General features: G+C 41.7%; 1 protein-coding gene across 1 annotated transcript in view; it reads right to left on the reverse strand.

Annotated features, from left to right (window-relative positions):
• TSPAN4 (tetraspanin 4) overlaps nucleotides 1-18,947 on the reverse strand; it is a 481,009-nt gene that overhangs the window by 434,709 nt on the left and 27,353 nt on the right. The window lies entirely within an intron of this gene.

Below are 18,947 nucleotides of genomic sequence, written 5' to 3' on the forward strand. Positions count from 1 at the left end.
CCCTGGTGCTTGTCTTCTTGGAAGTTCTCTCCAGAAAAGTACAGAGACAGCACAATCTCTGTAGTTTTAGGCAAACAATGTTTCCTCAAAAATAAGGTGGTAAAAAGAATACCTGACTAACCCAAAACCATTCATGCTTTTAAGTAAAATTTGTCAGGCTTTTTTGGCTTGGAAAAACAAACAAATAAACAATCAATCAATCTCTGGGCAGCTGTCGTGGTTTAAGCCCTGTTGGCAAGTCAGCCACGCAGTTTCTACTACCCACCCCCCTCTTTCTTCCCTTCCACCCCCACCCTCCCCCCCCCCATGGAGGCGGAGGAGAATCGAAAGAATGTAACTCCCATGGGCTGAGATAAGAACAGTCCAGTAACTAAGGTATAACACAAATCACTGCTGCTGCCACCAATAATAATAATGATAAGAGAAATAACAAGGGAAGAGAATACGATACCACCCACCGAAACGAGCTCAACTGAGCAGAGAGAGCCCTTCCAGGTAACTCCCAGTTACATCCCCAGGCATGACGTGCTGTGGTATGGAATACCTCTTTGGCTTGCTTGGGTCAGGTGTCCTGTCTCTGCTTCCTCCCAGCTTTTCCTCCTCCCTGGCAGAGCATGAGACTCACAAAGTCCTTGCTCAGACTAAATATTTGAGCAGTAACTAAAAACATCAGTGTTATCAGCTCTGTTCCCAGGCCGAAAGTCAAAAACACAGAACTGCACCAGTTACTAAGAAGGAGAAAAAATGACTGCTACTGCTGAACCCAGGACAGCAGCAAAGCTCCCTTTCTGTACCTGCTGTGCCTTGTTCAATTCTCCAGCATCTCAAAGTTTAAGCTGATGCTTTTCCGACAAACAAGACAGTTGTTGACCTAAATGTTAACGTCATATCCACGCAGAACAGGAACTTGATCCAGTCTCCCACAGTTTAGGAGTACAATAACAACTGGCCAGTTTGGAGCAAGCCCCACAATTGTTCTCAGAGAAATTGTGCTATTTGGCATAAAAAACTGTATACTTGGTGGGTAGAGGAAATAGGAGAGAAGGAAGAACATGCGAGCATGGCCAGCCACCGGGATGTTCTCTTGCAAGGTAAGAATCCATGCTGCACTCTTGGCCAGAGATGATCACTTGGATGTGGAAGCAGATGTCATTTATGCAGCTCTAGTCATGTTCCCATTAGAATTTAGATTTATTTGCATTACCAGATCCTCACATACCAAAACCAAAAGCACACTCATTTAAGCCAATATGGCAATAAAAACACTTAACACAAATTTTGTAGTTATCTGCTTGGCTAAACCAAGAGCACTCCTGCCCTCCCTGGAGCTCTGGGTGTTTACACCACTTAAGCACCCGACCCTCATTTTCTTCTAGGGTCAAAAATACTTCTTCAATATGTCATCTGGAATAAAGCCACATTAGCCTTAGACACAGAAGAGAACACAATATCATCTCTAATGTCTGCTATCTATCTACATGTCCTAAGATGTTTATAAGATACACTCCAATATTTCTGCTCCTTATTGTGAGTCCTAATATTACTCCCCTGAGAGCCCTGCTTTGCTAGTAGCAAATGCTTCCCAATGAGTTGTAAGATGACAATTTGATTTTAGAGACATTTCCAACTGCTGTCATTTGGCATAAGATCAATTTGCTTGTTTGTTGTTAACTAAAAACACACACAAAGGAAAAAGGGAACAAGCTGCACCAAGCTACATGTTAACTCATGTTATTTAACATGTTAGTGGCTGCTCAGGTACTATACTAACAAGGAAGAAATACCAAACAATAACGTGATTACTTTTAAATGTACAGTTATAGAGGAAATCTCCTCAAAAAAAAAAACAAAACCAAAACCAAAAACCCACAAGCAAACAACCCAAGAACTTCAGGAGTGCTACCATTTCATGCAGCACCTTCTCTTCAAATACATCTGCCTTAATATGAAAGGCAACCTTTTCTTTATCGCATACTGAAGGCATCAGTAAAACTCAATAGCTTAGAGCTCCAAATCAGTAAAAGACACTTAGCTCTCCCTTTAAACATACACTTAATTACTTTTACACAGATGAAATGAATTCTGGGGTGTTTTAGATAAGTTGGTGGGGTTTTGAGCATGGTTTTTGTTTCTTTTAAAATGCAGTTATAAGAGTTACACCGTTATAGGAAAAGTGAACATCTTTGTAAAGCGCAGAAAAGCTACGAAATAACAACAGGGGTAGAAGAGAGGGACATGGGGAACAGAGAGAACATAGGAAACATGGAACTCTTCCTGTCTGAAGAAGAAAAAAATAGCGGTAAATAACAGAACGGTTCTAAAAAGAGAGCCTTTAAGCACTAATGAGTTTAAATACTTCAAAAGATGAGTCACTGGGGACAGACTCTCAATACACTGCCTTTAATTTTGATAGTACCTTGTTAAACTCATAGCCTGACATATTGCCTGCTAAAGTATGGTTTCAAAGCTTTTAACTTCCACTGCAAACTTCACTATGAAACAGCACCTGACATTTAGCAATGTTATTTTAGAATTTATTTTTCTTTTAATATAAGTACAACAACTTCAGCATAGTTTCATCAATATTCTCATTTGGTTAATATCAGAGCTGGTTAATATCTTGCTCTGAACATGGAAGTAAACTAACAAAGCATGTGTCTTGTTCTCAAATTAAGGATAGTCCAGAAAATACACCACCACATTTATATAGTTCATCTTCTCAATGCCATTGATTTCAAACAGCAGATTACAATAATAGTCTCGATACACGCCACAGTGTTTAATGGTGATGTTTCACTGGCAAGGGAAAAGATTTATGTGGTGAATGGCTGGAGAGGAAGGAGAGAAATTTTCTAACATTGTGTATTTTAATGTATGTAAGCCTTTGAAAGCATAATACTGTTCTTAAAAAGAAGCATATAATCAATAATGTTTGGGCAAAGGATAGGAAAATAACCCCCTAAAAAATATCCCACCTAGTGCAATTATGTGTGCTCCTCCCATCTATCATTCTCATACTAAAAAAATCTACTTGTTTGTACTGCAAGCCACAGGTGAAAGTCTTCTCAACATATCCAAAATACCAAGCGATCCACTCCCTGAAAAAGCAATCTATCAAAGCAACTCCCACATGTCAATTCTTATTGCAGAAAATGCACAAGTCCATTAGAAAGGGTTTCAGCTCTTCTATGCTGCCATCTCCCATGTATCCAGATGTCAGTTTCTCTCTACTTCTGTTGACTAAGTAAAAAGATACCAAAAGCATGAAGGGTCAGAGGCATCTTGTCACCTAAACACAAATGGATTTAATAAATAAACCCAGAGAGATATAAAACCTGGAAGGTCATTATTAATTACACAGTTACTAAAAGTACAAGTCCCAGGAAAACCCAGATGCACCTCTGCTGTTTCAAAGGGCCTCTCCTCACAACAACATTTTTCCACCACCCACACAGCACTTCTGGAACATAGTAAAGTATATACAGTTGTGCAAGCTTTCAGCAGGTGCTGTAAGAGCTTTGCAGTGAAAGTAGGGATGTTATGGATGGATGCTCTCAATCAGACATCCAGAACATACTCTGAAGAAAAACTAGCTACCAGACAGCACAGTGCTCCTATGACCGGATCAGGTCAGGTCACTGGCACTGTAAATACCTTGCAATCCTACCTGCACTTACCTGGATCAAGACATAAATTAACTCATGCCTCTCATATACACTTTGTCCTTGGGTCCTCTCCCTACAACAGCCTTGTCCTTCCAAGAAAGCACAACCAAGATCTACTTTAATCAGCAGAGAGCCTCTTAAACATAATACTTTGTACTTCCAGATCCGTGTTCACAGGCGCTCCTTGGTGAGCTATGCTACCAGGAACAGGCATAGAGCAGCCTCACCACCTTCAAAAGAAGGCACCTCTAGAACACCACAGAGATGGGTATAGGCAGCTGAGCTTAATCTCTCATGCAAGAGGGCAGATGACACCCCACACAAGTGACTGGGTGCCCCACAGATCTGCAGTACTCTACCTGCAGCAAGCTACCAGGAACTCAGTTATGCAGTGGCTGGCTGGCAAACCCCATCTGCCTTCCTTCCTACAGGTTAAACAGGCAGCAAGTTATTTTGCCTGGACAGTACATCCTACTTTCCACACTCACTATAACTCAAGGCTACCGCAGGACAAAAAGCATCACTCTACACAAACAGAACTGAGCACTACCAAAGGACCTCTGCCACTGTTTTTGTACTGGGGGGCTAGAGGGGAGCAAAAGCCAGCAGGAGTCATGTATGAGGGAAGCAAGGGGAATCCCTAAAGTGAGATGAACCTATTCTCCAATACCTTCACTGTAAAAAGTCACAAGGCTGGAAGCAAAGTGATCTTCAGCAGCACTCTCCACACTGCCAGGTACTTCTAACAACTTTCTGCAGGTGTGGGCAGCTCAGGCAGAAGGAGCAGCCACGGACCCCTCTCCTTGAAGGCTTTCAGCACTGTATGGCATGGAAAAGCAAGTCTTTCTGTAGGTCACATGCAGCCACATGCATCCTCAGAGCATGTGGAACCTATGAGTAGACTGGGAATCACCCAGACCTCTTCTCTGTCTTCCCTTCCCCATTCCCCAGTTCAAGACCACAACTGTATTTATAGCCACCTCCTCCCTTACTCACAGAACAATTGCAGCTTGAGTTCTCAATTTAGCCAGAGCAAATCAACATCCAGGTTTGCTGCCTTTTACACTCACAGGAAAATGTATACTATCTTGACAACAGCACTCATACAGCTCTGTGCAGAGTCATCCCTCATACACATGACCACCACACAACTATCTCTACTTCTGCTGGCTGCTGTGGCCTTTAGCATGTTAAACCGTTGCACATATCCTCATGCATATGTACAAAATCTCTGTTCCCACAGGTGTCCTCTGCTTCTCCAAGTCACGGTCTTCTACACAGAGGAAAAAAATATGGACCCAGCCTTCTCCCCCTCCCTTTTCTCTGTTCTTCAGTTATAGAATCTTTTTGCTGTCTTCAGTGGGGATGAGGTAGGGTGCATACAGTCTCTACACAAAAACGAATGACTCTAAAACGACAAGCAAAAGTGTGCCAAAGGTTCAGAGTTGCCTTGCTCATCTCACTTTCACCAGCTGTGCGTGAAGTTTATTTCACAAGCAGGCCTTGGTAGGCCACTTGCTTCACTCCTCTCCTCCAGGCTGACCTCTAGTCTGAGTTACTGCACCTGTAAACTGGGAACAAGCGGTAAGACAAAGTTATGAGGCACACAGCACCTCACTGAAATCCAGCATAACAAAACTGAAAAGCTCAGGTGTGACGTTTTGAAATTCCCCCCTCAGTAAGTTTACTCTCAACAGAAAAAGCACTTTGCATTGTGGTTTCACCTGAACACAAGTCTGTGACTACAAAAGCCTGAACAGGTAGTGTTCAACCAATGCTTCAGGTTGAACTAAACTGAGGTACAGAGTAACAACAGCCTCTTCAGAAAGGCAGACAGCCTTGGAGAAACCTGCTGGCTACACTGTCCTTTGATGCCGTTGCAGGTGGTGCCTGATGACAACAAGAGCCCAGGCACTGGGTGTAACAGCAGTAGGCAAGACAGTCAAGGACAAAGCACTAGTTCTGTCCTGAGTTTTAAAGCTATTCATGTAAATTATTATCACTAAACTGAATGATGTATCTGAGAGGGCGACCAGCAGCTTTTTCGGCAAAGCTAATAGATGAATTTTATAATAGCTATTATATAGAACCTACTTCCATTTAGCATTCACAGGGTACATGAACTTTGTTCCCTCCATTTGTACAGTTCCATTGTTACTAGTACACACTGCAGATAAACAATACTTCATGATCCTTCTCTCACATAAAAAACCCACATTTTCCTTCTATGCACTTGACAGAAAAGAGTAAGCCCAAAGAAGCGATACTCTATTTTGCTGTTTTCTTTAAGTTATACTACATTTCAAATGTACAGATTAAATCTGTCTTTACAAAGACCTTAGAAATAGCTGCATTTCTTCAAAGGCAGATGCATGGATAAATTTCTCCTCTCCCCATTTCTATGAATGGCACCTTGTGGTGATACAATACATTTATTCTTAACTTTAATGGACAGCCACACCAACTTGTTCCAGCTGAAAATGCATTACCTAACATCGTATAGTGAAGAAGCCTGAAAAATGGCATTTGCAAGAACAAAGCACAGAAAAAGCCTGATTCTGTACAGAACAAGCTCCTGGGGGTTGAAGAGGTGAAAGTGATGCACTATTCACACACTTTTCTATCAGGGGAAATTGATGGCATTTTGTTGACCTAGAGTACCAGTCAACCAAAAGCCAGTAGAGAAAAAGCAGAGGGAGAGAGGGAGAAATGAAGCATGAGCTGCAGCAGTCATCTGCAGAAAGAATTATGTCTGAGAAGATGGTCCCATCTTTTGGGGATGCCTTCCACAAGCTGGGCATCACACTGGACCATTCTCTGTTCTGTGCCACAGAAACCTTTCCTTCTTAAAAGGCAGCAGCTTGTAGGCAAAGCGTCAACAAGTGTGCAAGAAAAAAGGAACAGGACTGGCCCACAGGTCAGGTGTATCCCAATTGCTGACATAGGCGAACCTCTGAATTACATCACTAGCTCACGTCTATGCCTGTTATGCCCTTCCTATCTTTATCTGATTCCCTGATCTCCACATTGTAATATTTTTTTAAAATATATGTATTAATGCATGCTAAATTACAACTTATTTCAAAGGTATTGATCTTTTCTCTCTGAAAGTTTGCTGCTAAAGCCCTGCTGTATTATCTGTCATTGTGTGATTCATTATGAACTGCTATCACATGCACCATGACCACACATTCGAGGTTGAAATGTGCAGAAAGATGAGACAACAGGATCACAAGAATAAAATAATCAGTTGATAAATATCTGGTCAGCATGCTCCACTTGCTCTCCCTCACCATGATGGTTTGCTGCTTTTGAGCAATCGATGAAGACCCACAAAACCCCTGCTACACAGACAACTGAACACCATGGCAGTAAGTCAGACACCAGAGCCTGAAATCCACTGAAACCTAATGACTGATCACCACCAACTCCAGTAAGACTTGGATCAAACCCAACTTCAAGTCTCACTAAACTCATTTTTATATAAAAATCAATAGCTCTTTACCTCCTCCCTCAGCTAGGAGGGAAACAGCAGAAGCACTTCTACAATCAGACTTACATCTTAAATAGGCTAAAAGAGTAAAGAGCTCTACAATAAGATTAATCAAAGTGAAGGAGTTATAATAGGCTTAAAAATGAGAGCACATTAATAACTGCTCCCTTGTGGTAAACAGAGATGGTAATCAAGCACAGATTTAGCAGAACTCTTTATCCATCGCTGAAGCAGAATTAGCTCTGTAGCAACATGAATGAGCAAGTGATTGGCCTGGACAGTCTTAGGCCAGGGTAGAAAGGCTCTGTAGAAATGCAATTCAGCCATCAAAAACTCAGGAGAAGAGAAAGACATTCCTCTCTCAGAAAAGAGATCACATTTGCTGGCTGTTTCAGTGCAAAGATCAGGTTTCTTTATCTGCCATCAAGACACTGCACTGCCAGCACCCAGCATGGGAAGGATGATATAACAGTCACTGAAATCAATCCTTTCTCCACTATTACTCCAAGCCTAGCACACGATCCCAGGCTCCAGCTGGAATTAGCCACGTTTCTTCAGAGCAACTCACTTGTGAAGACCAACTGATAGGTGTCCAGTTTTCTTCTTCTGTTCCTATGACAAAAACATAACCTGACAGTCCTTTGCTGCCTTTGTCTTGGGTCAGGAAATTTGCCTGGAGAAACTCACTCTCCTACTGATCTTCCTTTTGTCAGTTTAGCAGCCTACAATGCTGTGATGCTCTTTGAAATTTATCAGAAAAAAAGCAAAACAAAATTCTCATCGCTATTCAAAGTCATAATTTGTCAGTGAAGTGTTTTCGGAACTGTCAAGCTAAAACACTGAAGTGGGAGAGGAAAAAAGAAAGCAAGACCAGTTGTGTGCAACTTTTCACTAGATGTCCTGGTTGCACAGGAACATGCGACACCTTCCCTTTCTCCATCCTACAGACACTCAGTATATGAACTCCAAATCCTAACTGTAGTTATTACCTTCAGAAGCCTCTTGTCTTCATTTCATAGGTAAGAGGTCTGAGAGACAAATTGGTTCAATCAAACACTGAGTCTGAAGCTCAGCATTAAGCTGCACAAAACTGAGGTTTGATATAATTTATCTACCAGTTTTAGCATTTTTTAATTCATTTGAGGGAAAAAAAAAACTGGATAAGAAGAAAGTGAAACCACTAGACTATGGAAGAAAAAGCCCACATATGAGATGCTAAAATAAACCCTCTGAACTTGGAAGGCAGATGCAGGGACTGTGAGAATGAAGACCTTGGGCCCACTGTAGGAGAGGAACTGGTTCGAGACCACCTTAAAAACCTGAATGTGCACAAGTCCATGGGACCTGATGAAATCCATCCGTGGGTCCTGAAGGAGCTGGCAAATGAAGTTGCTAAGCCACTGGCCATCATATTTGAAAAACCAGGTGGTTTTCAGTCAGGTGAAGTTCCTGATGACTGGAAAGGGGAAATATAATCCCCATTTTCAAGAAGGGGAAAATGGATGACCCGGGGAATTACAGACCAGTCAGTCTCACCTCTGTGCCTGGCAAAATCTTGGAGCAGATTCTCCTGGAAGGCATGCTAAGGCACATGAAAATCAACAAGGTGCTTGGTGACAGCCAGCATGGCTTCACTAAGGGAAAATCCTGCCTGACCAATTTGGTGGCCTTCTGTGATGGGGCTACAGAACTGATGGACAGGGGTAGAGCAGTTGATATCATCTACCTGGACTTGTGCAAAGCGTTCGAGACTGTCCCACACAACATCCTTGTCTCTAAATTGGAGAGACATCAATTTGATGGATGGACCACTCGGTGGACAAAGACCTGGCTGGATGGCCACACACAAAGAGTTGGGGTCAATGGCTCAATGTCCAGCTGGAGACCAGCAACGAGTGGTGTCCCTCAGGGATCGGTGTTGGGACCGGTCTTGTTCAACATCTTTGTTGCTGACATGGACAGTGGGACTGAATGCGCCCTCAGCAAGTTTGCCGATGACACCAAGCTGTGTGGATCGGTTAATACGCTGGAGGGAAGGAATGCCATCCAGAGGGACCTTGACACAATTGTGAGGTGGGCTGATGCCAGCCTCATGAAGTTTAACCATGCCAAGTGCAAGGTCCTACAGCTGGGTTGGAGCAATCCCAGGCACAGCTACAGGTTGGGCAGAGAAAAGATTCAGAGCAGCCCTGCGCAGAAGGACTTGGGGGTGTTGGTTGATGAGAAAATGAACAGGAGCCATCTTCAGTGTGCACTTGCAGTCCAGAAAGCCAACCGTATCCTGGGCTGCATCAAAAGGAGCATGACCAGCAGGTCAAAGGAGGTGATCCTGCCCCTCTACTCTGCTCTTGTGAGACTTCACCTGGAGTATTGTGTGCAGTTCTGGTGTCCTCAACATAAAAAGGACATGGAACTGTTGGAACAAGTCCAGCGGAGGGCCATGAGGATGATCAGGGGGCTGGAACACCCCCCGTATGAAGACAGCCTGAGAAAGTTGGGGCTGTTCAGCCCGCAGAAGAGAAGGCTGTGTGGAGAGCTCATAGCAATCTTCCAGTATCTGAAGGGGGCCTATAGGGATGCTGGGGAGGCACTCTTCATTAGAGACTGTAGTGACAGGACAAGGGGTAACAGGTTAAAACTTAGGGGAAGTTTAGATTGGATATAAGGAGGAAATTGTTTCCTGTTAGGGTGGTGAGGCACTGGAATAAGTTGCCCAGGGAGGTTGTGAATGCTCCATCCCTGGCGGTGTTCAAGACCAGGCTGGACGAGGCCTTGGGTGATATGATTTAGCATAAGGTGTCCCTGCCCATAGCAGGGGGGTTGGAACTAGATGATCTTAAGGTCCTTTCCAATCCTAACTATTCTATGATTCTATGATTCTATAACTTGCTGAAATCTTTACAGCAGGGCTCCTCATGCATTCTTCTTTTAACCAGCTCCAGGACATGAGAATTTACCTACATTGGCAAGAACTGGTAAAACAGCTAGGTAACCACTCCTATAGCTGATCTTCCAAATTAATAACAAGCTACCAGGAGGAATGCTAGCTGGACATTGAAAGCTCTGTAAGACTTGGACAACAGGGGAATTAATCAGTGAATTCAAGTGAGGGAAATACACCACAAACCCCAAATAATTGGCCCCCAGCTCCCAACTTTTTATTTTATATAACATGAGCTCCTATTTCAAAAAGCCCTTCTTTCTTCTAAGATTTTACAAAAATTTTGTTGCAACATGCTGACAAAACCCACCCTTCATTACTACTACAGTAAGCAGTTAACTGTCTAAGCAAACAGGAGCTTCTTCCAAGCACATTGTGAAGTCTTAGCAAATAGAATCTGTCTGACCAGCAGAAGATCCTGAAGCTGAGTTTCCTCCAGACAGCTATCACCACACTCAGCTAAATACATGTAAGCTACCAGCATGGGAACCCTACTAACTCAGCATCAGCCTCCAAAGTAAAATGTCTCTGGTTGCAAATGCTGCATCATCTCCAGGTACACCCTCTGTAACAGAGACAGCTGTGGCTCTAAGGACTATGCTTGGGATTCAAGTTGCAAACACATATACCTGTATACAACCATTTAACTGCCAGATGCACTCTTCAAGGCAAGTCTTAGGTCCTTGTATAACCAAAGGAAAGAAACAGCAAATCCAAAATCCATCTTGAGGAAAGCCCCGTTTGAGGTGAGATGAATATTCCTCTCCAAGTTCCATTTCTCCTTCTTTTTCCCCTGTCATCTGCAGAAGGAAGCCCTAAATGACTGCCTAGATGCTTAATTCTTAGGCAGCTTTAGTTGCACGGAATTAACATAAGTTGAAGGTTTCACTCTTAACCATAAAAAAATTGCTCCACAGCTGAGGCAGGCCCTGTAGCAGCAAAGCACTTCCTTGGCTGGAAAAGCAACTTGTTGATTTGGGTGGGGGGATGTTAGGGTATGGGGGAGGTGGCAGAGAGATAATAGGCAAAATACCATTTAGGCTCTAAGCAGAAAGACATTTTACTCTTAATAACCAGACTACTCCCCTCCTCCTCCAATGTAGTTTTCAGACTGAGATTCAGAATGTAAAAATAAAGGTCTTGGCCAATTATAAATACGAATTAAAGCACAGAGATTCCTTCATCTTCAGAGATTTTACTTATTACCTGAATTGCCTCATTTGCCTGATTCATATAATGAAGGTTTTCAAAACACCACTTTGTTCTTAAGTGATAAAAAAGCAATCACTATAAACAACATCCTCAAGTGTTGCTTCACCTACTAAGATTAGATGCCAATTTAGATCACAGGAAGCTGTAACACTTCAATTTCTGTGTACTATGATATTTTTACTAGGTTGCAAAGATTACCTACATAATTCTCTCTTCATTTTTTAAACCATAAAACTATCTTCTGTCATATTTATGTGATGCCTTGAACAAAGCTTTTCAAAACTAAGCTACTGGAGCTGGTTCACACTGCATTTTGTCTCGTTGCTTCTGTCATTTTTATGTTGCCCTTCCAGCACAGCAGAGATGATTGTACAGGGTCACAATTCAAATGCATGACTGTGAAACTTGAAGAAGGGTTTCCATAGAACAGGGTCAAACAAAACAGAAAGTAGATGAGAATTATAACGCTGCCTTGTTTCTGCACACAGGACAGGAAAATGAAGGCAAAGGGATTTATCCAAGAAAAAATATCTCCAGGTAATTGTCATTTTGAAGACATTATCATATTTTATGACAGTACTGGCTTCAGGCCTCAGAAAGAAATAAAAGTCTCTTTGAATGAGGCATAGAAGCCTATCTTTGACAAGAAATCAGCACGAGAATGCACCCAAATTACTAACATACAGTGCCCATGCAGACATAGCATTTCTAAAGATCAAGTTTCTTAAATTAAAACAGTGCTTTTACAGCTCAGTCTTTCATTGCTAGGAATATCAAATTCTCTATCAGGAATCCTTTCAAAAATTAATTCAAAAATCAAAACAATAGATTGAACAGGGCAGCTTTGTTATGGCAAAATAAAAGAGAGATGGGAAAGCCATAGACTCGTAACATCTTTCCTGCTGTCCAGAAAAACAAAAACAAACCAAAAACAAAACCAAAAAACTCTACATTTGATTCCAGAGTAAGCATGGGAATTTTAGACAAAAACAGTCACCAAGAACCTGGTATATAAGGCATATATACCAGCACTTCATGCAGCAGCAACATACTTTCTTCATTTGGCAGCAATTTTCATTGCAAGTCCCTAACCCTTGTGTTGGTCTACCCTGCAGGCATTGTGGAAGCAGCTTTTTTCTTCCCAATAGATACACAGTTGATAAGTAAACCATTTGTCTTCCTTGATTGTAAGGCCTCATGAACTGCTTATGCTGCATTGCCAGCATCTTCAGAAGGATGATGCAACAGCATCCAGATGCTCTCCAGATAGCCTCAGAGAATCAACGCTTATGCCCCAAGGAAAGTCAATGACAAGTAGGTTCCTAAATCCCAGAGAGTTTTGAAAAAATCCTGTCCATAAAAATCAGTTGAGAAATTGTATTTTATTAGTTCATGGATTCATGCTTTGTTCAGCAAACAGCACAATGATGGCAGGAGCTTACCAGCTTTGCTGAGGCGAGTTTTCCTGGCAGAGATGGCTTGCCTCAATCTTAAAAAGGAGCTAAGTCCTTACTTTCTTGCTTTTACTGGAACCACAAGGTGTTGTATTTGCAGAGTAGTTGGGAGATGTGGAGCAAAAATGCTTTTGGCTTGTACATTTAAACATAGCTGTGCTCTAGAAAAATACTGTAGTGAACATTGAACATAACTTGCTGGCACAGACACTTTCTCTTCTGCACTGCACTGCTTCTGACACTGCCTGTATCACTGTCATATCCAAGCGCCTCCCAGCAGTGCACTAAGTGCTGCAGCTAATATCTGATGTTCAGTTTATTCTCTCTCTTCCCTGGGGGAGAATCATATTCACCACTGTATGAATTGTTTTGAGAGAGTATGGGTTTTAAACAGGTACAAACAGCTTCTTTTTGAAGCTGAAAGCATACGCCCTGAATGAAAGGCGCACTCGGGCACATCATGCGCAACAGAAGTTCATTTCACAGACTAGTGCCAATATCCTCCTCTCCCATTAAAAGTCTCTTCTGAATGGAATGGCTCTATTCTTTTGGAACAACATTCTACTGAACCAAAAGCCAAATCATTACCCACTGTCCTACCATAAATATCTATGGAAGATTTTATTAAACATACTAGTGCTGAACAACACCATAACTGTACAACTAAATCATTCACTGTTGCTTGTGAAATATTATTTTGGAATCCCTGAATAAGAGAAATATCAGTTTATTATCTGATACAGGATATCAGCCTTTGTTTCCCCTTTGTTTTGTAGACTCGTCTTCAGGTCATCTCACCAAATGCTTATACTCTTCTTGAACTAGAGCATCTCTTTTTGAGTTCCTTAGCAATATTCTACTTCTTGCTCCCATTTAACTTCCTCAGCTGTGCATACCTTTATCCTTACATCTGGTTCCCGAAACAGACCTGCCTAGAATATTTTATGAAATCTGAATGAAATTACCTTAATAATGTTATTTTGAAAATGCCATATCTCTACAGAATGATACAGTTAAATTTTCTTAATAGCTTGTGAACTCAATAGACAGAAAGCACTTCCTCCTTAGAAATGAGCAAAACGGATTAAACAATTCGAATAACACTGGAACAAAGAATTAATTATTCATTGCAGAACTTTTGCATAGAAAAAGATTGTTTTCCAGAGTTGTTTGAGGGTTTTGTTATTGTTTTTTGACAAGTCATCAAAATCTACAGGCTTTAATACTAAGAAATTCTCATTCACACACCAGAATCTTTTCTGTAATGAGGAAAAAAAAAAAAACCAAACAAAAAAGAGCTATTTAAACAATATTCCTACAGATAGGACATAAGAAAAAACTAATCTGCTCTGCACAAAATATATTTCCTATAATCCCCTAGCAGACCTACAAACAGCAACCTATAAAGCAGTTCCTAACTTTCCACTTGTTGAAGTAGTTTTCTTCTCCATGAAGAGTTCAAGTCCACACTACCAGCAGAAAAGACAAAAAACAAAAGTCACAAGAAAAGAGACAATAGCATCCCTGCAGTCTTAACACTATTTCAGGTTTTCAACAATAAAAAGTCTTCTGAGAGCTAGAAAGTCACATTTAAGTCCCACATGTAGGTTAGAGACAAACAGTTCTTCCTAAAAGAAATTAGCAATTAAAATTTAGAGATTTGATTTAACTTCACACAAAGAAATTTTCCAAAGAAGCACATCTGCCATCTCTGCTGTGCTGGTGGACTGAGATACTGAGAGTGCTAGAAGCACTGTCAGCACAAGAACCTAGAGATCCTGAAGGTCTAGAGCTCAGCCTCCATGCTGTTAAGTCCAAAGTCACTGAATAGGTTCTGGTGACAAGCAGATATTTTAAACCGTAGGGGTCCTGCATGAATAACCATCCCATTTTCATGGATGAAAAAATGGGTCCAAGAGCATATTGTTCTTCTCACAGTGCTCTTCTCTCCGATGAGCACCTCCAAGTCTCAGCTGAGGACTTTCCTTGAGCACCGCAGCAGGTAACAGTGTCAGCCAAGTGACACTGAAATGAAAGCAATGGAAAGGATAGAGATATAAATATGAAAGGAAAAAAAAGATTCCTCTTGGATTTTGATGAGTGCATTATATGACTGGGATCAAGGTAACTCACAAACACTACAACCAAACAGAACAATTCCCAGGTGGGACTTGCACCCAGAGACAAATTCTTGTACCTGTACCCACTTCAAGCTGACTTGTTTTGCCAAGCTGTCCTCTCTGCCACAGAGCCAGTCTGATTTCAGAAATGCTTAACATAAAAGAAGTTATACCCACATATAAATAACAGAAATGTTTTTTTTTTTGCAAAATATTCAAAATCCCAAACCTCTGCAAAATGTAACAATAGAGTTTGCACATATCTTCTGGTTATGATGGCATGACAATCCACTTTGAATTGGCTCCCGTGGTAACCACAACATTAAAGTCCCCAGAGAGCCAAGATTGGAAGGGATGTGTCCGGAGCTTTGCAGTTGAAAAGACAGAACACAAACTTGATTCAGTGCAGGGAGACTCTCCACAATAGTACCCTCCTTTCGGCTAACAGGATTTAGAAATATACCATTTCTTTCACTTAGGAATGGAATTCAGCTCTCATGTAATCTCCAAGACTAGAACATGCACTTCTTTTTAGGAACTAACCCTTGCTACACTCTTACACTGCTACTATTCTAATACAGCCTGTTACACACATACTTGCATCATTTCACTAGCAACTTTTTGTTCCTCAGCAAGACCCTGCTTTGTAATTTTTATAGTTAGGTTGGTGGAAGCCCAGGGAAGCCAAGGAAGAAAGCTGCACATTTTTCAGTCAACTGGAGATCTAGCTGCTCTAGAGAAACACTATGTTGTGTGTTCTGCAGCCCAGGAAAAGTCCTCTCCCCTCCTTTCTTTGCCATACAGATGGCTCCAACACTCCTGAAAGCACTCATCTCTCATTAAACCCCCATTTTCCAATGGCATGCCTCATCTCAGTTTCAGCTCTCTCACTTACAGTCTTTTCCTAAGTGGGCAGTCTAAGCTGCTGCAGGATGACACAACATCATGCTCCCACAGCGCACACTGATTCAGGAGCAAGGGAATGAAACACATCTCTCCTACATCATCAGCTTGAGAAGATGAAGTGGTAACGACTAGACTGCAAGCAATGAGGCAGCACTTGCTGTTCCACCACATCACTGCACTGCTTACTGCCACACACATGGGTGTCCTTCTCATTTCCACCTGCTAGCAAACACATTTCATGTGGACTTGGTCTAAAAAGAACTCCGAGATCCCCAAGAAAGGGAGTTGATTTTAAAACACCTTACTTACATTATGAGTATCTTTCTGACCTCTAGCTTGCTGTGAGGTACACACTGAGACAGGCATCACAGATTTTTAATGCAAAAAGATCTCTTTGCACAAGGAATATTTATCAACCTTTTCATGGAAAATCCCTTAAAATTCAGATAAACAGCTGTAGAAGAGGCACTTTCACAACATCCCACTGACAGATGCAATTCCATTACTGTCCCTACTTTCCAGCCCACTGTAATTCATTATGGTTTCATAATTTGCAAACTCAGACTTTAGCAAGACAGAAAGAGGCAGGAAAGTAGTTTGAGTGAGACCTGTAACAACGAGAAGGAAGTGTTTTTCATGAGAAAGACCAGGAAGCAATGATTCATTCTTTGCCCCAAAAGAGGTTATATCTCTTAGCAAATCAAGCCCTTCTGTTCATCTTCCAAACATATTTTGGCTGAGCTTATAAATTCTAGAAAAGAGGCAGGAAATAGCAAATTAATTATAGTATAATTAAAATGAGAGTAGCCTAGAAGTTCTTACAGCTTTTATTTAAGGCTTCTGTTGAATATAATGGCTGTTTGCCTATTAATGTCTAAAGTTGTTCTGCTTAACATTTATAGAATTGCTTGTAGATGAAAACAGTGTATTATCTAATCACAGAATCAGAGAACGGTTTGGGTTGGAAAGGACCATCCAGTTCCAACCCCCCTGCCATGGGCACGGACACCTCACACTAAACCATGTCACCCAAGGCTCTGTCCAACCTGGCCTTGAACACTGCCAGGGACGCAGCATTCACCACTTCTTTAGGCAATCTGTTCCTGTGTCGCACCACGCTCACAGTAAAAAACATTCCTCATATCCAATCTAAACTTCCCCTGTTCAAATTTAAAACTACTACTCCTTGTCCTATCACTACAGTCCCTGATGAAGAGTCCATCCCCAGCATCCCTATAGGCCCCCTTCAGATACTGGAAGGCTGCTATGAGGTCTCCACGCAGCCTTCTCTTCTCCAGGCTGAACAGCCCCAATTTCCTCAGCCTGTCTTCATACGGAAGGTGCTCCAGTCCCCTGATCATCCTCATGGCCCTCCCTTGTTCCAACAGCTCCAAGATTGCTACAAACACTACCCTTCCTTTGCGAAAGTATTTTCAAGTAGATGAGCCGGATAAATTTACACAAGCAACAGGGATTTTTGATTCAGTTTCTCAGAAGTGAGAAATAGAAATTAAAATTCCTGCCCATTTGGCAGACTGCAGGGCTCTTTCTGTCTCCCTCTCTCTGAGGGGAGAGACATTACAATGACATGGTAATTCACACAAAGTGAATTCAAGTCCTAAATGTATCAGCTATTTTACATCTGGTTCCTGTTATTTTAACTTCAGAAGCAAACTTGAAAGACAAAAAAAACCCCAGAAAACTAACACCCCCCCCAAAAAAAAAACACCCAAAACAAAACAAAAAAAAACCACCACCAAAACTGTTTCTGCTGATTGCTTATACTTCCCTATAGTTCTCTTCTCTCTAGTTCTAGATTCTCATAACTATCACCCAGGTTATGTAGAGGATATTACCCCAAAACAGCAAAGAATTTAAGAACAGGAATATTTCCAGGGAAGGCAAAGGCTGTAATGGATCAAAATGCTTTATTTGAGTTCATCAGCTCCTACTTTATACCATAATTTCTCTGCTGAAATACTCTTCCAGTTTCATTATTATGTCTGTTGTAATAATAGTATATCAGGCACAGAGCACATAACACCAACTTGGGATTCCAGTTCTATCTTCCTAGGGGTAGCTTCTCATACATCAACTATCAGATTCTTCTTCCTCTAAACTTTTGCCACAGCTGTTAACAATTGACACTGGGCCAGTTGCCTCTGAAGAGCAAGCTGTCACAGTGCACAAGCAACATCCTGTCTGCCTCAGGGATAACCAGAAATCTAGCACTACACCACTTTATAAAAACAGCCAGTCTGCGGCTGCTCTCTGTCCTCAGTAAAGTCATGATTGCCCAAAGCAGACCTACCATCAGGTAAGTCAGGAGCAGGCTCTCCTCAAGTTAGATGGCAGCAATCCTACTCACTTCACTGGTATGTGCACTTTCAAATCAGAACAGCATGCAACTTCATATGACCACAGACCTATCCAATGCAGCTAGAGAGCAAGATCTGCAAGAAAGTTAATGGGTTTACAAGAACATGTTAGTCACTAAAATAAACACTGCTCAAGGAAATTCCTACTGCTTTGTCATGTCTTGTATTGTGACTGAAGATCACATGAATTAGGAAGAAATGGCATTAGCAATGCAACATTCAAGAACTCAAGAGAAATGCACAATAAGACAGAAGGGTTGCTCCTGCTTCTTTGCTGTGTTTGATACTGACTGTCAGTACTTCCACACACTCTGCTCTCTTGTACTCTTCATCCATCCCACACCAGTTAACCAGCAGGCAGGCCAGGAAACATCACCTCTGAAACAGAAAGGAGAGAAGTAGGGGCAGGGAGGAAATCCTACAAACTCCCCTGACACCTTCTTTCTCAAAGTCATATTGCAACACCTCCACACCAGCTTCTCGCTCTCCTTCTTTAAAAAGCAAAACCAAAAAATAAGCATTACCTCTGCCTGGGGGTGTCAAGGAAATAAACAATCTCACAGCTCAAGAGAAGCAAGATATAGCCTCACTTTGAGCTTCCTGTAGTCAATCCTATAGGAAAGGGACCATAGCTAACACTAGATAGATGCTACTACTACTAGAGCCCAGATCCTTTTTACCAGATCTTCACAAGAGACACATCCCAGTCAGACATGAGAGTGGCAGATTCTAGGTACCAGTGCTAGCCACCACAAAGCTCTGCTTTTGGCTCTCCAAA

Source organism: Pezoporus wallicus, unplaced genomic scaffold, assembly GCF_028554395.1.
Source record: "Pezoporus wallicus isolate ANWC-B61680 ecotype Strahan unplaced genomic scaffold, APGP_CSIRO_Pwel_v1 scaffold_6885, whole genome shotgun sequence".
NCBI lineage: Eukaryota > Metazoa > Chordata > Aves > Psittaciformes > Psittacidae > Pezoporus > Pezoporus wallicus.